Here is a 15,030-nt window from a genome sequence, read left to right as displayed (position 1 = left end):
TGCCCGGATGTCAGGGGACATTGCCTATGCTAATGTGAGCACCAGCCATGGAGTTCAGGGGAGGCTTTTTTGGGTTTTAGTCCTTTTTTTCTTTTTTAAGCCCAGTTGACCCTGCAAAAGCCAGCCAGAAATAGTCACTTGTCCAGTTTGGAATAGGAGACTTTTATCCATGAGACGTTCAAGTGGAAATGTGGAGCAATGGATGTTTCGATGAGCAATACGGGGTATTCTCTGAGGCCAAAGGAAGAAGCACAGTGATAGGCATCCATACTGCTCTTGAAAACTTGAGTTTGCATCCACCCCGTCATCCACCCATCCATCCATCCGTCTCGCTTCCTCTGTCTACGTTTCTGGCAGTCTACAGTAGCCCTTATTATACAGATGGAAGCCAATACTCATCCACCATCAAATTCCTCTCAAATAGATAGAGAGGGTGGAACAGGTCCGGACCCTGTTCCTGGCTGGATCCACAGCCAGTTCTGCCCCTGATTTCCCCAGGAAACCAAGCGCTTTAAGCAGCGTTGCTTCCTTATACCACCCCTGAGCAAATAAACCCACTTTCTCCTCCCTGCAGAAACGCTGGGAGAGCTGCAGCCTCTTTCAGCCAAGGTTGGAGGTCCAGATTCAGACCATCAAGGCATAAAATATTCTGCCCAGGTCCCTCCTTATATTGGATAGTTTTCCACCCTCTGGTATCACACCAGTAGAATCAACCCATGGAACCGGGGTCCACTGGTGACCCACCATCCTCCCATGCCCAGCCACCCACTCCCCAAAAAGTCCTACACTTTTGGGAACCCTTATAACCTTCCCACCCCCTGCCTGTGCCCTCTCTGCCTCTCCAAGGTGTTTCTTCTCCGCTGTCTGTTGACCCCGTCCAAGCTGTCTCTGCTCATCACGCTCTCCTGGCACTGCTCCCCCTGCTCCTGGTCATCGGCAGCTGAGTCTCTTCGGACCGAAGTCCTTGGGGATATTGGGGTCCCTCCCCAGCAGAGCTCCATAACCCTTGCTAAAATCTTGCTTTGTTGCTCTGTCTTGTAATGAGAGCACAAAGGGGTATTACGGGAACAATATCGTTTAAAACAGTGCCAGTAATTCATCACAAGAATTAAAACAGTATCAATAAAACAGAAATTGTTGAGTTGAAATATGCCTGTATCTGTATCGATATTTTTTTAAATCAGCTCCTTTTTATAACACGTAACGAGTTTCCGTATATAATATATTTTACTAACAGAAATATATAACGTACTCCAGAGATCTCCTACAGTGATGAGCCTGCATCGTGCTGCGGTGGGATCCCCACCTACCCCCGGGCTGGCAGTGACAGGGATGTGGCAACTCAGGCTGAGCATCACCAGGAGAAAGTCCTTTAAAAGGCAACGACCTTTAATTTTTTGTCTTGCTGCGTATAACAAATTAATATTCTCATCTCGTCAGTATTACCTGCATCCGGAATAACCTATACTGTTGTACTGCAGTCTTCTCTTGAAGCTCCGGTCAAGAACCTCTGACCCGCTGCCTACAGCCTGAAGAGGAGGAGGATGTCCTCTCTGCTCTTTGAGGTGGGGCTGAAGAAAAGCAAACGACTTGGCCAACTTTGCTCGAGCGAGCTGAGGTCTCCAGTAGAAAAACCTCAATTCAAGCTCAGCTACAAGGTATTTCTTAAAAACGTGCTCCGTAGACCTGCCAAGCAGCCGTAGCCTTGCTGACCAGACACGCATCCCGTTGTCCATCAGCGCTCACAGCAAAACCCTTTCCAACCCCTTTGCCTTCCTAATTGCACCCACCCGGCTGCGGCTTTTCCACTCGGGATGCAGGCACCGTACGGACGCTTTTCCCTATTTTGAGGGAATGTGTGTTTTCACATTCTTCCACGGGTTTCTCTCAAACATCCTTCACGCTGGGTGGGGGCCCAAGTGAAATGGCAACCTCAAAGAGCCACCTCGGCCCCTGTCCCGGGGAGACCTGAGCAATGCAGGACGATGATTTCGGATATGAGAGGGCTTTGGCTCAGCCCCATCCTCCCTGCTCTCGTGTCAACTTGTCAGGGGCGGCAGTAGCCACGGCTGGGAGCTAGCAGAGAGCCAACGTTTGAAAAACGCCCAATATAGCTTAAAGAAGTCAAAGATGCTCAGAAACAGGTTGATACTCAGACCTGCTGGGATGGAGGCTGGGGACTTTGCTCCTTCCTCCTCACCGAAGCCCGCGGTGCCGGCAGGGCATCGGCTCAACGCATTACTCACACGTGAGCGTTGTCAAGACAGCGGCTAATATCAGATGTTCGTAATGCGGAAAGACAATGGATCACAGGGGCCTGGGAAAGCGAGAGAAAACAAAGGGCGAGGAAAAAATACCCCAGGGAGGGCAGGATTTAGGCAGGATCCAGGGTCCTCTGATCCCGCGCTTGGAGGAGCTGGCTCAGCTCTGCCGAGGGCTGGGGAGCTGCCAATTAACACCAGCTGGGGCACGGGCTCGTGCTTGCGTTTTTTAGGGTTTTTTTAATTTTTTTTTTCTAAATTGTTTTCCTTTTTTTAAAAAAAAAAGTTTAATTTAATTTCGCTGGCAAATGGTTTTGGACGAAGGAAGTGAAGTTCGGTATTGTTGCTGATATCCTTGAGCGAAAGGAGAAATACAATGAGCTTCGATCTGCGGGAAGGATCAGCTAAGCACCCCGAACTGCTCGAGCAGGCTTTTTTTACCCAGATTTGGATGTTTTGTGGCAGGAGTATTTTTCTCTTAAACATTTCAATTCGTTCTTTTAGTGAGGGTTTTTTGGAGGAATATTAATATAAACTTTTCATGGAAAGGTCATGAGTCACCAAACTGGTTTCAATAACTTTGCTTTTCCAGCTAGCTGGGGGTTTTATAGCGCTCGTTTTGACAGATCAGTGAAAATTTCAGACCTTAAATATGCGGAGGAAAAAAAAAAAAAGCCTAGCTCGCTTGATTCAGCGAGAAGCCACCAGATGGAAGATTTGAATTCCCACCATGTCCCAGCCCCTCTGCCCACCTCCCCTCCTGGTCCTCACTACTCACATCCATCCTTCCCGAGCAGCTTTTCTTTGGTTGAGGTAGGAAATGTCCCCAGCGCTGGGGTGTCCTCGGCAGATCTCAGCCTGGAAGATGGCTTGCAGGGCTCCTGCAGGGCCAGTTAGCACTTTGGAAAGAAAGGAAAGGTGAAAAAAAAAGAAAGCAAGGACACTACCAAACCACACATGGGCAGAGAGCAAGGGAGCAGGGAGTCCATCGCCTGGAAGAACAGGGCTGAGGCACACCAGTAACTTCAGAGAGGCTGTAGGACCTCAAATGGGAGCTCTTTTGTGGGGTCGAGGTGGGAGCCAAGGTTTCTTTAGAAAGGGGTTGAGGTCTCCCCTCAAAATCACGTCCTTTGGTGGGCTGAAAGCACATCTTGGTCAACCTGAGCCTATTTCTGTCTCTGAGCCTCACATGACCTCTAGATGCTCTTCACCAGCCTTCAGTCCTGGATGTCTCTGACCCCTCTCTGCCATCTGCTTGGTTGCAAAACAAGCGAAGCCCTCTCAGTCTCTTCCCCGTAAGCAGGTCTCCAAAACCCCTGGTGATCCATGCTGTCCCCGTGGGGGACCAGGCTTCCCTCTCAGTCCCAGGAGAGCTGAGCTTTGGCACAAACGCTTGCTCACCTCCTTTCAGTACAACTCACCAGCTCACACAAACGTCACACTGTTGTCCTGGGACGTCCTGGCCTCTCTCCGCCTGCCACAGGTCTGCAGGGATGGTCCACCAGAGCAAGAGGTGGTTGCTCTCTGCATGGTCTGAAGGACAATGTGGCACTGCCATGCCTCCAGGTCCAGCTCTGTCCCACTCAGGACACCCCATAGGAGCGCAGAGGAACCACTTAATATCTCAAATAGAAAACGATTATTTTAGCAATCTGCTGCTTATTCGCTGGTGATGTCACATCTTTTGGCTTTTCTGAGTTGGATCTAGAGCACGAGGATCTGCCCTGACCTTGTCACACACACCGAGCTGGGTGGCTGTGATGGGAGAAGGTCTCACGGGGTAGATGGGGTCTTTGGGTTAATGGATGCTGGAGAAGAGCTCGGTATGGAGCTGATGCTCCACCACCACAGGTGTAAGGAAGGTGGACAGGTGGTTTCTGCAGGGTTTGGGGGGGTCGAAGCCATGATTTTTCTTGTGTGACATCAACCAGGGCTGCATCTGCTATAACAGCGTAAAGAGGAGAGACTGCGAGAGCTGGGTTCGACCCAAACAACCTCCAAAGACGCAACGACTTGTCCTCGGTGGGCAGAGTGGGGCTGGGACAGGACACACATCATGGTCTGGGTGCAAATGCCATTTTTGGGCCGGGGAAGCTGAGGCAGTGCCACCCCCAGCTCCACCCTCGGTTTGCAGGCTGGTAAAACGGGGCGGCAAACCTGCCCGCCGCTGCAAAGAGCCGGGGCTGCGCAGGGCTAACACGGTCCATGTGTGAGCTCGGTGCTGTCGAGAGCATCGCTTTGATGGCCGAGGACCTGATTATGCCTGCAAATAATTCTGGGCACAAAATCAGAAGCTGAGCCTCGACACAGAGGGTTTGGGTTGGGTGTTTGTTCTTTTTTTTTTTTTTGCAAGCTCCTTTTCTTTGTTAGAGAGGACAAAAATAATCTCTATTTTATCCTGCGTGAAAAAAAGGAGGATAACGCTAATAAATTGAGAACATTAAAGGGAACCAGGAATAGCCGCTGCCCCTGGAGGCTGGGGAAGCAGCTTTGGTTTCGCAGGTTTTTCTAGTTATTGCAGTGTTAGAGTGGAAACATGTGTGGTGCGAATAAAAATGCGAAGCATCCGCTGTAGCGTGCTGTTGCTGCAGCAACCGCAGGGAATATGGGTGAGGGGGATCGTGCAGGGCTCTGGCTGTAAAAGGGAACTCGAGCGCTGCGGGGTCCTTTGATCTGCGCGCCTGCAGCTTTGATTGATGGCCTCGCAATTCATTTCCTTGTCAAAGTGACATAACGTTCCTGGAACTTGCTGAACTTTTTAAGAACTAAAAGATGTTCCCCACCAAAACGCACCCCCTCCACCTCTCCCCGAGCGGGGTGCAGAAGGGACTCAGGGTGGTGGCTGGGATCTGGCCGGTGGCGTTGCTGGTGAGCCCGGGTGTGAGCTGTGGTGCTTTCCTGCCTCGCTTTGCCCCTTCCCCGGGCGCGGAGCCGCGGGATGGGGCAGCGGGATGAGCTGCGGCACCGTGGCCGAGCCACGGAGGGGTGCCCCGTGTGCCGCCCGCAGATGCCAACCACCACCCCGCGCCGACAACCATCCTGTTCCAGTTAATCTTTACATGTGAAAGTTTGGGGCGCGGGTTTTTTTTTTTTCCCTCTTCTTCCCCATCTGTTTCCATCTGGCCATCAAAGGAGCAAAACGCCATGTTCTGGGTCTCGCTGCCAAGAGCCTCCCCGCTCTCCCCGTGAGCCAAATAATTCCCACCGAAGCCGTCTCCAGCCCAGCCCTGGCGCCGCACGAGCCGAGGTTCGCGGGGAAGCCGAGCGCGATGGACTCGCGCCGGGGCACAGCAGCCGAGCGTAGCCCTTCTCCGGCCGCTGCTGCTAACGGAGACGGTCGTGCAGCCTTGGCGGGGAGACCCAGCGCTGCCTGTGATTGCGACCTTGCTCTGCCCTTGAATTTGCATCAGTCCCAGGCAGCGCTGAAGTGAATCAACCCCCATAGGATCTGCTTTCCCGATCGCAATAAAAGATCATCACGAGCAGTTGCTTTTCCTATTTACTCCGGCTTTCTCCTCCAAAGGACCCAGCTGCTTTGCAAATCCCACGCAATGCCTCGCAGACACGAAGCCGTACAGCGGGCACCCCAGATGATGGGGCAGGTGGGGGGCACGCGTGCTGTGGTCAGTAGATAACTGAACAAGCGTTGCCCCAGGAGATGGGATGAAGAGGACAAATGCAGTCTTTGCAGGCAAAGAAACTCTTTGGGAGGAGCGAGCAAGAGCCGTATAGCTCGGGTACCCCTGCGAGCAGCCAACCCATTCCTGCCTGGTGAGCAGCCTAACCCTGACTCTACTTCATGCCTTCAGCAAATGTTTCTTGGACCAGTTCCTCTGCCCAGCTACAAGGTGCTTTGTTCACCCCTGGCTATATCACCCAGCACTGCCAAGAACAGGTTGGCTCCATTGTCTTTGTAGCTTGCGAGTAGTTGTGCTACAGTTACCTGTTGTTGTCTTGCACCTCAGGAGCAAATAAAAACCTTCCGTCATTCTTGCCTTTAATTTCTTGCCTTGGATTTAAATGCCAAGCAGAGAGAAACCTTGTGAGGTGCCCATCCCTGCTTACCGCAGCTCCCTGGCTCTGCAGACCCGGCTGCAGGACCCGACCCTGGCTCCAGATGTGCAGTTCCTTCTCCTGGTGCAAAGCAAACCCCACCTCTGCCCTCTGCCTTGCTACCTCCACGCACTTCGCCCTGCACCGCTGCTCACATCTGGCCAAGGACAACCTTCTCCCGGCTCCCTCCAGCTGGAGGCACCGAGATTTGTGCCTCCTGAGCAGGTTTGGGTGATGAACGGGGCGCCTTGATGCCCCAGATCTGCTTGATGCGTTTGAGGAGAAGGAAACAAGACGTGCTGTGGGCACGTGGCAGGCAAGGGCTTGACGGGGAGCTCTGCATTTCATCCCAGTGCTTCCCAGTACTCAACTGGACCTGCGCTAGCACCAGTAACCCAAGGATGAGAGGTCAGTGACTCACTGTCAGATGGCGCAAGGATCCTGATGGCTGTGGCTGGGTTAGCAGGAAGCGTCTTTCCGTCACGCTGTGCATCAGCTCAGCTACTCCTGCCGTGAGTCACTTCCAGCCAGGAGATCCTACAGCCTCCAGTCCGGTCTGTGGGAAGGGAAACCAAAGGGTTGTCTTCTGCTCCTAGGGAGTTTCATGGTTTAATCCTCTCTGGATGTGCAAATGCTGCCTAATCCCCCTGCTCCAGGCCTGCTTGCCCCCTGCAAAGGCGTCCAAGCCTCCCCTTGCAGGTATTAACCCCCAAAAAGCAGAGTTTCTGAAATGTGGGAGCGCACAAGAGGAAATCCAGTCATTCTTATTTTTGCACGCTGCACCCCTGGGCTCCATACCAGTCCATTTCTGCCTTTTCCTGACCCTTCGGGTGGCTCATCTGTGGGTCACCCTATGCCCATCCCTCTGTTTCAGGCTCAGATCTTCCAGCATTCAACTTCTGGACACCTCTTGCAGCTGTAACTCCGTCTCCATACATACGTAGCTGTCTACTCATCCATCCTTCACACACCTTTTCCTTCTAGCTGCCATGTGCCTGGCCACGCACTTTGCCATCCCCCTACCAAACCGTCCCTCCCCTCTGCCCTGTTCATGATCCTGAAATCCCAATAAAGCCAGCACAGTTGACTCTTTTCTCCCCTAGTGCAGGGAACCTGGTCTCTTGTTTTAAAAGGAATTTGTCTGAAGCAAATATGTATTTTCGTGTGCAGTTACCTCTCTCTGCACAGAACTGGAGAGGATCCAGTAAGTCAAAGCCATCCTGACCTCCGTCTGCCCCGTGCAGGGCACCACACAATCCTCCAACATCAGCTCAAGTAGTTGTGGGAAAGCAAAGTTCAAAACTGCTGTTAGCAACAAGACAAACATTTATGGTAGGTTTCGTTTAATCTGTGAGCAAAAAACAGCCTCAAAAAATCTATGCTAGGAGGTGTTAGAAGGGCAGAGGTTGACTTTGCCCCAGGGGGTCCCTGTCCGAGAGCATCTTCCCCAGCTGGGAGGAGACATTTCACTTGGCGTTACTCCGAAGCAGCGACCAAACTGTCTTGGTCCCTCGTGCTCCTGCTCGCAGCAAATCAACCAGAGATTAAGGTTCAGGAACCGGGAGGGAGTGAAAAACGGGGGAAAAAAAGATGTTTTTCTCCAGAGAAGCAAAAAAGGAAGACAACAGCAAGCGCACTCATTTTGTAGCAGTTTTCCCTGGGCTGTTATCTAAATGCCACAAAGCCTACCAGCAGGATAAGGCCGCAAAAGTACAGGACAGACAGACAGACGGATGATACCGATGATGCACATCCCAAAGAACGTCGAGTTATTTTTATGTGAGCAACTTTGTAAGCACTCAAAGCTGACTCAGTTTTCTGCCTCTCCTCCCTTCGAGCTGTGGGCCAAACCGGAGCCATGCCAACCCAAGGGATGGAGGAAAAAGGGGTCTCAGAAAAGCCAGCGTGCCGGGTCTTCTTCACACAGCTCTGCGTGAGAGTCCACGCTCACGCGAACCACTAGCATCTTGGAGCAAACTAGTAGCTCGCATTCAGAGCCTGGTGGCTTCCCACGGCTCCCAGCTGGCCCGTGCTTGGCAGAGCGGAGTTATGAGCAACATCTTAGGACAGATTGGGGTGGGATGGGAGAGGACCCAGCATGTCCTCTCCCACCCCCAGCCCCTAGGCACATCAGCATCACCCTCCATCACCATCACCCTGTGCCCTGGTCTGTTATCAACAAAGTCACAGAGGGCCAGAAAGAGGAGGAAGGACTTTGGAGAAGCGGGATTGAGTGCGTGCTGGAGTAGAGGCTGGTAGGGAGCTTGGACCCTTCCCCCCAGCACTGATAATTTGCTGCTGGTGAGAACCAGACTCCATCTCTGCAATCGGTATAAAACACTTTTGTTCTCCCCACAGCACAGTCCTGGGCGGAAAGCAGACCCTCCAAGCCCAAAGACCCTCCAAAAGCCTGGGAAGGCAGGGGGTAGCATCTCTGCCTCCATCCTGAAGAGCTCCAGAACGTCTTTTAAGCTGCCTGGGGAAGACACTTTGCAGAAGTTCAAAAGCACCAGGAGACAAGGTCCCACGGACGTCCACGGATGTCCCCAGCCCGTGGATGTTCCCTGCTCTTTGTGACCATCTGGGGTGAAGGTGGTTTGCAGGAGCCCCTCCAGTTGCCCCATTTGGGCATCTCCCAAAGGGAAGAACACTTTGCTCCCATGCTGCTTTCCACCCTCTCCTTTCCACCCTCCCGGTCCCAGGGCTGACACCACTCCCAGCCCCAGCAGCACATGTGGGAGGACCCTGCAAGCCTTCAAAGCCCTGTCTGGGGAGAGACGAAAGGCCGGTTAAACTCCTGGCTGGAGATGAAAGGAAACTCTCCCCTCCGCGGCTGGAACGAGTTGCTGGTGCTTTGGAGTCGGGTTTGAGGCCCATTTCCTGAGCGCCATGGCAAGGAGCTTTCATTTGCAGAGGGACTTTGCTAACTAGCCACGGGGCTGTCGTGAGAGCAGATGTCCGAATCATCCGCGGCACTTCGGCGCGTCCCTGTCCCCGAGCACGCCGGGAGGATGCCAGGCTCCGCAGGAGGGGCAGCCTGGATGCTCCAGCAGCTGAGGCTGGTGCTCACACCCTCCGTTATCTCCGCAGGGAAGGGCTCCCGGCGCAGCTCAGCAGGACCCCACTGCCCCTCGGGGGTGACAAAGCCACTAAGCGAGGACAGGCTGTCCAGCCGGAGCTGGCAGCAGGACGGGGGTGAGCAGAAAGGGGAGATTTCAGCTCCTGCACCAAGCACAGATACACGGCCCAGGGCTGAGGAGCGGCTGGCTGGGCGGATGCGAGCGACAGATTTTACTCATTTTGTCAAAGGAAATTCTATTCCGATTAAAACCCGTTTGATCTCGATGGAGAAGGGGGGTGGGGTGGGGGTAGGATTGGGTTTCTCTCCAATTGTTGGGCTTTATTGGGCTAATGTATCGGCTAAAAGCTTCCAAGTAAGATTTAAAAGAGGGAAAGGCAAGGGCATGAGCTGCACAATCTGGAGATGACTTCAAGGAGTTTATTAAAAAAAGGGATGCGCTGCGCAGCAGAGAGCAGGAAGGGATCAAGCCGCTCGTCCAGGGCCATGTGTACAGGCAGGCTGCAGAGCCAGGTACCCTGGTAGCCACGCTCGTTGCCACAAACACCCCAGGGCTCTCCCCTGTCCTCCCCCCGTGTGCCTGTATCTCACCGCTGTGCTGGGACGGGGTCACCCGTCAAACCTGAGCTGAGCAGAGCCCAAGACGGAGAGACGGCCCGTATCAAAGGGGTTTATGAGGGTGTATTAAGCTGTGTGGCTGCCTGAGGGACAGAGCTAAAGCGAGGGAAGGTGTTGGGTAATGTTTGGAGAACTAATGTCAGAGTTGAGGAAACACAGGCAGACCTGAACGCACGGTCCTGGCCAGAAGAGCCTGAGGCAGTGGAAAAATCAGGGATGCTACGGAGCTGATTCGAGCATCAACAGGCAGAAAGGCTTTGGCCGGGGAGCAGGGCTGGCCACGCCATCCCCGTGTCTCCGGCAAGCAGTTCCTACGCTGATGCATCCCGCTTCATCCGCTCCCAAACCAGTCAGGAGTTCAAATTCAGCAATTTTGGCCAGGATAAAAGGTCAAGTCATGGAAAATTGCAGCTGAGAGGACTTGGAGAGGTCAACCCGTGCATCCCTCCGTCCCCAGGATGGATCGGCCGCTCCTTTGCCACTTCTGCAAATGCCCATCCGGTTTGTCCTGCCAGCAAAGGGGACCAGGCAGCCCACACCAGCAACCCGCTCCCCTCACTAATCCTTCCCAAGACGTAACCTACATCTGTGCTGCAGTTTAAGCCTATTACTTCTTTTCCCACCTGGACAAGAAGAGCAGATCATTCCTCTCCTCTGTAAACCAGCCCCCAAAGACCATGGCCAGGTCTTCTCTCAATGGTTCCTTCTCCAGACCAAGCAACAAAGACACGGTCGGGCTCGCTGTGGGTCGTGCGTGCTAGAAGAGCCATACTGCTGCTCAGCCATCCCTGTTGTTCTCTGCAGGTCTCTTTGCACTGCTGCCAGCTGCCACTGAGCATTACCTGGTGAGCGCAGGCACGTAGAGTTGAGCAGGGATGGATGAACGCTGGACAAGGCAAGAAGATCATCCTGGTGGAAAAAATCCTAAAGGAGGAGATGCCACATCAATGCCTCACCGCGGGTTGGGTTGCTTGTAGGGCTGGGCTGGGCTGCCTGCCTCCTGCCTGGGCAGCTGAATGCCCAGGGTCATCTTCCAAAGGGTTGGTTCCTCCCCATCGAGGAACAAGAGTCCTCCAGCTCCTTACCTTCTCCTCTGTCACCTGAAATAAAAGGTTTTGTCCAGGCGGCTGTAATATAAAAGGGAATGTGGCCTGTGATGCGAAGCGCTGCAGGGTTGGGTGTTTTCAGGGGAATGAGGAAGGGCCCGTGGAAGTTTTGGTTTTTCCGAGGACTGGAGAGCGCACTGCGAGCTGGGGGACGTGGGCAACGGACCGTCTTCCAAGGAAGGCCGTGACGAAGTGTAATCTGAAATGAGTGATCATGAGCTGGCATGGGTTAAATTGAACGGATAGCTAAAGTTTTAAGTGTTTTGCTAGGGAACCGCTTTTTTGAGATGGAGAGAGGGAAAACCCCACTGCAAAGTTCCGTTTACAAGTAGAAAGAAAAAGAATCAAAGAAAACATCTCTTTCTTGGCAAGCTCTGCAGGGATAAAGTCAGAATTGTCCCAAGCCAGGCTGAATTAGCCCTGGCTAAAGAGGTTCAGCTAGAAAGCCCTTTCGCTATATGCATAAAAAGAGAGCAAAAAAGATTAAATCTGTGCAGTGCAGATAGGATTGAGCTTAAAGATAATTTAGATATGTCCCCAGATGACTCCATGATCCAGTGAGGAGGATGAGGGTGCAGTGGTTTATGGAGTGAGCACCTTGGAGGTGAAGGCAAACCTCCATGAGTATTGAGTGCCGGAGCACTGAAACCTCGATCTGTAATAAATATAAATACCAAGAGTTGGTGGAAAATAAAACCAACTGAGTGAAGACAGTAAATATGGAGCTTTTCTTGTCCGAAGGGCAAGAGAGACAACGGAGCGTGAGCCCGGCAGTGTGCAAGGGCCTGGAGGAAATCTGGAAGGCAAAAACTATCAAAGATAGGGAGATAATTGGATAAAAGTGGCACAGAACGAGCTCACCTTGGGCTAACTCGATAATTGTCTTTGATCAAAAATTATATTCTGAACAAAGGCCGTGCAGTGGATCTCCTCTGTCTGGACTTTATTAACACACCGGAGGAATTGCTCCGTAGGTACTTGTAGGTAAACTGGAGAAAAGGGGGGTTGAACTGGGGAAGGAATGGGCTAAAAGGGGAGGCATGGGGCTGTCGTGGGAGAGGGACCGCCACCGGCTTGGGGCCCCTCAGGGACTGGCTGGGGACAGGCGTCCTTAATGTCTTCATTTGCCGAAAAGCCCGGCGGAAGGTCAAAGCAATTTGCTCGTGATGCAAAGTCACTGCAACGCGAAGGCGTTGGCAGCGGAGAGGAGGATCTGAGTAGCGGAGTGCAACACCTGGGTGTATTAAAAGATTAGAGCAACAAAAAGATGGAACAAGATCAAACATAAATTCAGCATTTGGATATAAAAAACCCTCGACAAAGTCTTCTTGCCACTGCTGGCTCTTGCAGTGTGGACATCCCATTTTTCCCAATCTCCTTCCTGGGTGAAGCTGCCTCCAGACTAGAATTTGGCTGATCCCAAGCAGCAAATCTTCCCCAGGGTGGGAAAACAAACAAACAAAAAAAAAATCCAATTTGGAAAGGAGGAGGAGGAGCGTGCATTGGCCTGGTGGGCTTTGGGGTGCCCATCCCAAACCCTGCGCATCCCATACTCCGTGCATCCCAAACCAACTCCACCTTCCAGGCACTGGGCAGACGGGGGAGAAATTTTTATTGTTTGAGGGTTGATTTTTAGCTTTGGAGCCCTCAGCTTTGGGACCTAGCTACCAACCCGCAAGATTTTTAATATAATTATTCCCAGAATAAATTCTCCCCCACAAGGCCTTTAAACCACTGAACTGTGTCAAGGAGCTGTGGGCCAAGAGACATGTCCTGGCACGGCGCTGGCTCGGCGAGATGTTTCCAGCCACATCAGGCGTGGAGTAAGCAGGATCTGGTGGAAGATCTCACAGCCCAAGCGCTCGCAGGAGGCGGGGAAGGGCACCCGTTTCATCGCTTGCCTCCTTCTTTGCAGTCGCGTTTTAATCTGCAATGATTATCCCGGTTCGTTCTTGGCTTTTTAGCCTTTCCTTTATTTCTTTGCTCTTTCATTCCTGGTTTAGGAGGAAGATAAGCAACGACCCTTCCATGGAAAGTTGCTGCCAGCCCAGCTCAGCTCCAAGCCTGCAGCGTGGGCTGTCCCAGGAGAGGACCAGAGCCCTCCAGCCAGCTCCCAAGTGCAGAGTAACCTCCGTGGAGGTGCCAGGACCACCCGATAACCTCTTTGCAAAGCTGTGCTTTGGCTCCTTTCGGCTGCACATCACTGCTCGCCATAAATATTGTCTCAAAGGCTCTTCCTAGATACTCCACTTCAACCTGGCAATTTTCAGCCTCCTCGTTAAATACTGGAACCATATTGAATCATTTTACTCACTTGGTTGTTCTCCAAACTGAAAGATGTCCTAAAAATAACTAATCCCAGTTCTGTGTGTGATGCTCAACTCCCCCCTCAGACCATGGCTGCCTCCCAGCTCCGTCTGCGCTTCGGTTAGCTTATCCCAACGCCAAATCAGCTCAGTTGGGGACTTTTGATCCCACTGATAATTTTTACCAAAACCCACCTCTGCCTGTTGGCTTGTGAGAAGCCCAAGGCAGGACCACAAATTCCCTTGGGAAGAGCATCAGCCTGGCAGGACTTAGCGCTGAAGATGATGACCAGGAGGACGAGTCCAGCTCGAGGTATGGCATTTGGGAGCAAGGAGACACCTCTGGGGTTGCTTGCTCCAGCAAAGAGGTCTTCTGCAGGCACTCTTCCTTGCCGTGCTTCCCTTGGGCAGGTTGTCCTGTCCTCTCCCCCCTGTCCAGACCCAGAACCACACTCAGGATCGGGGCTGGGTGCAGTGAGACCTTGCAGTTGTCCCTGCCGTGAGGAGGGTGCCAGACCAAAGACTACCAAAAGGTCCCTTCTAGCCTTATTTTATTCTTTTAACCCATACTGGCCATGCCAAACACTGTCCCCGCCTGCCACGTCCCAGGTCACCCCACCTTACCACAGCCACCGCTGCCCTCTACCCCTCGTGTTCAGCACTGTCCCGTGCCCAGGGCTACCCCGTGCCCGCGGCCTCCAGCTCATTGCTGTGTTGGCCTCATCCAGCAATGCCTCTGAAGTAGCGCTGTCCCAGCCTCTCGTTCGTGCCCAAAAACACCCCATGCCCGCTACATCTCGCTCCGGCCAGCACACGATGGCACACGGCTCCCTCCTGCTCCGATCAGGACGTTGCGTGCAAGGGCTGCAGTTATTAAAATGGTATTTGGGGGATTTTCTTTTTTTCTTTCTTTTTTTTTTTTTTTTTTTTTTTTTTAACAAGCAACAGCCAGTAAACAAAGAGCAAATATGTGCTGAGTTGGCTCCCTCCTCGCAGGGCGGGCCAGCTCCGCTGCAAGGCTGGGGACTGCGCTTGCAGCAAACCGTGCATGCAGGCGGATCTGCACGGCAGAGCTGCTCTGCGGCCCAGTGCCACCGAGCGTGGCCGAGGTCCCCCTTTCCTGCGAGGCTTGTAAAAGGGTCCCCTCTCCCTTGCTCTGCTCTGCGTTGCGGATGGATTCCCCTTCCCAGCACCCGCGCTGCCAGGCAACGGGTCCTGCAAGCAGAGCTTTGGCCAAGCGGCAGCGTGAGACCCAGTGTGGCACTGTCGAGCTGGATGGGGGGACATCCCCGAGGGAGCAGGGACCTAGCGTCTGGGCAGACGTTTGACCCTCTTGCCTACATGGCTGGTCCCTCCCAGCAGCATGCTCCCAGTCTGGCCACGCTTAGGACCATCCATGACCTCCTCAAGGATGGCTGAAGCCCTCTTTTCCATGGCTGCATGAAGCCCCAGGCTCTGCCCCATGCCTTAGAGCTGTTGGACACCCCTAAGCACAGCCCCAGAGCCCACTTAGAGGACACACAGCCAAGCTTTATGGACCCAACACACCAAGGACGGCGTCATCCTGGCCAGCAGGCACCGAGCATCCTTCTCCACCCAAACCCACC

At 53.1% G+C, this 15,030-nt stretch overlaps 1 long non-coding RNA gene across 1 annotated transcript; it reads left to right on the top strand.

Moving 5' to 3' along the window:
• Nucleotides 1-6,594: 6,594 nt before the first annotated feature.
• Nucleotides 6,595-13,132, top strand: LOC142421076 (uncharacterized). The gene is made up of 3 exons (XR_012778834.1): nt 6,595-6,722; nt 8,673-9,509; nt 13,121-13,132. It is a non-coding gene; the product is annotated as an uncharacterized LOC142421076 (long non-coding RNA).
• Nucleotides 13,133-15,030: the final 1,898 nt, after the last annotated feature.

Source organism: Mycteria americana, chromosome 26 (assembly GCF_035582795.1).
Source record: "Mycteria americana isolate JAX WOST 10 ecotype Jacksonville Zoo and Gardens chromosome 26, USCA_MyAme_1.0, whole genome shotgun sequence".
Classification (NCBI taxonomy): Eukaryota; Metazoa; Chordata; class Aves; order Ciconiiformes; family Ciconiidae; genus Mycteria; species Mycteria americana.
Note: the sequence above shows the minus strand (reverse complement) of the source record. Positions and strands in the feature narration are given on the sequence as shown.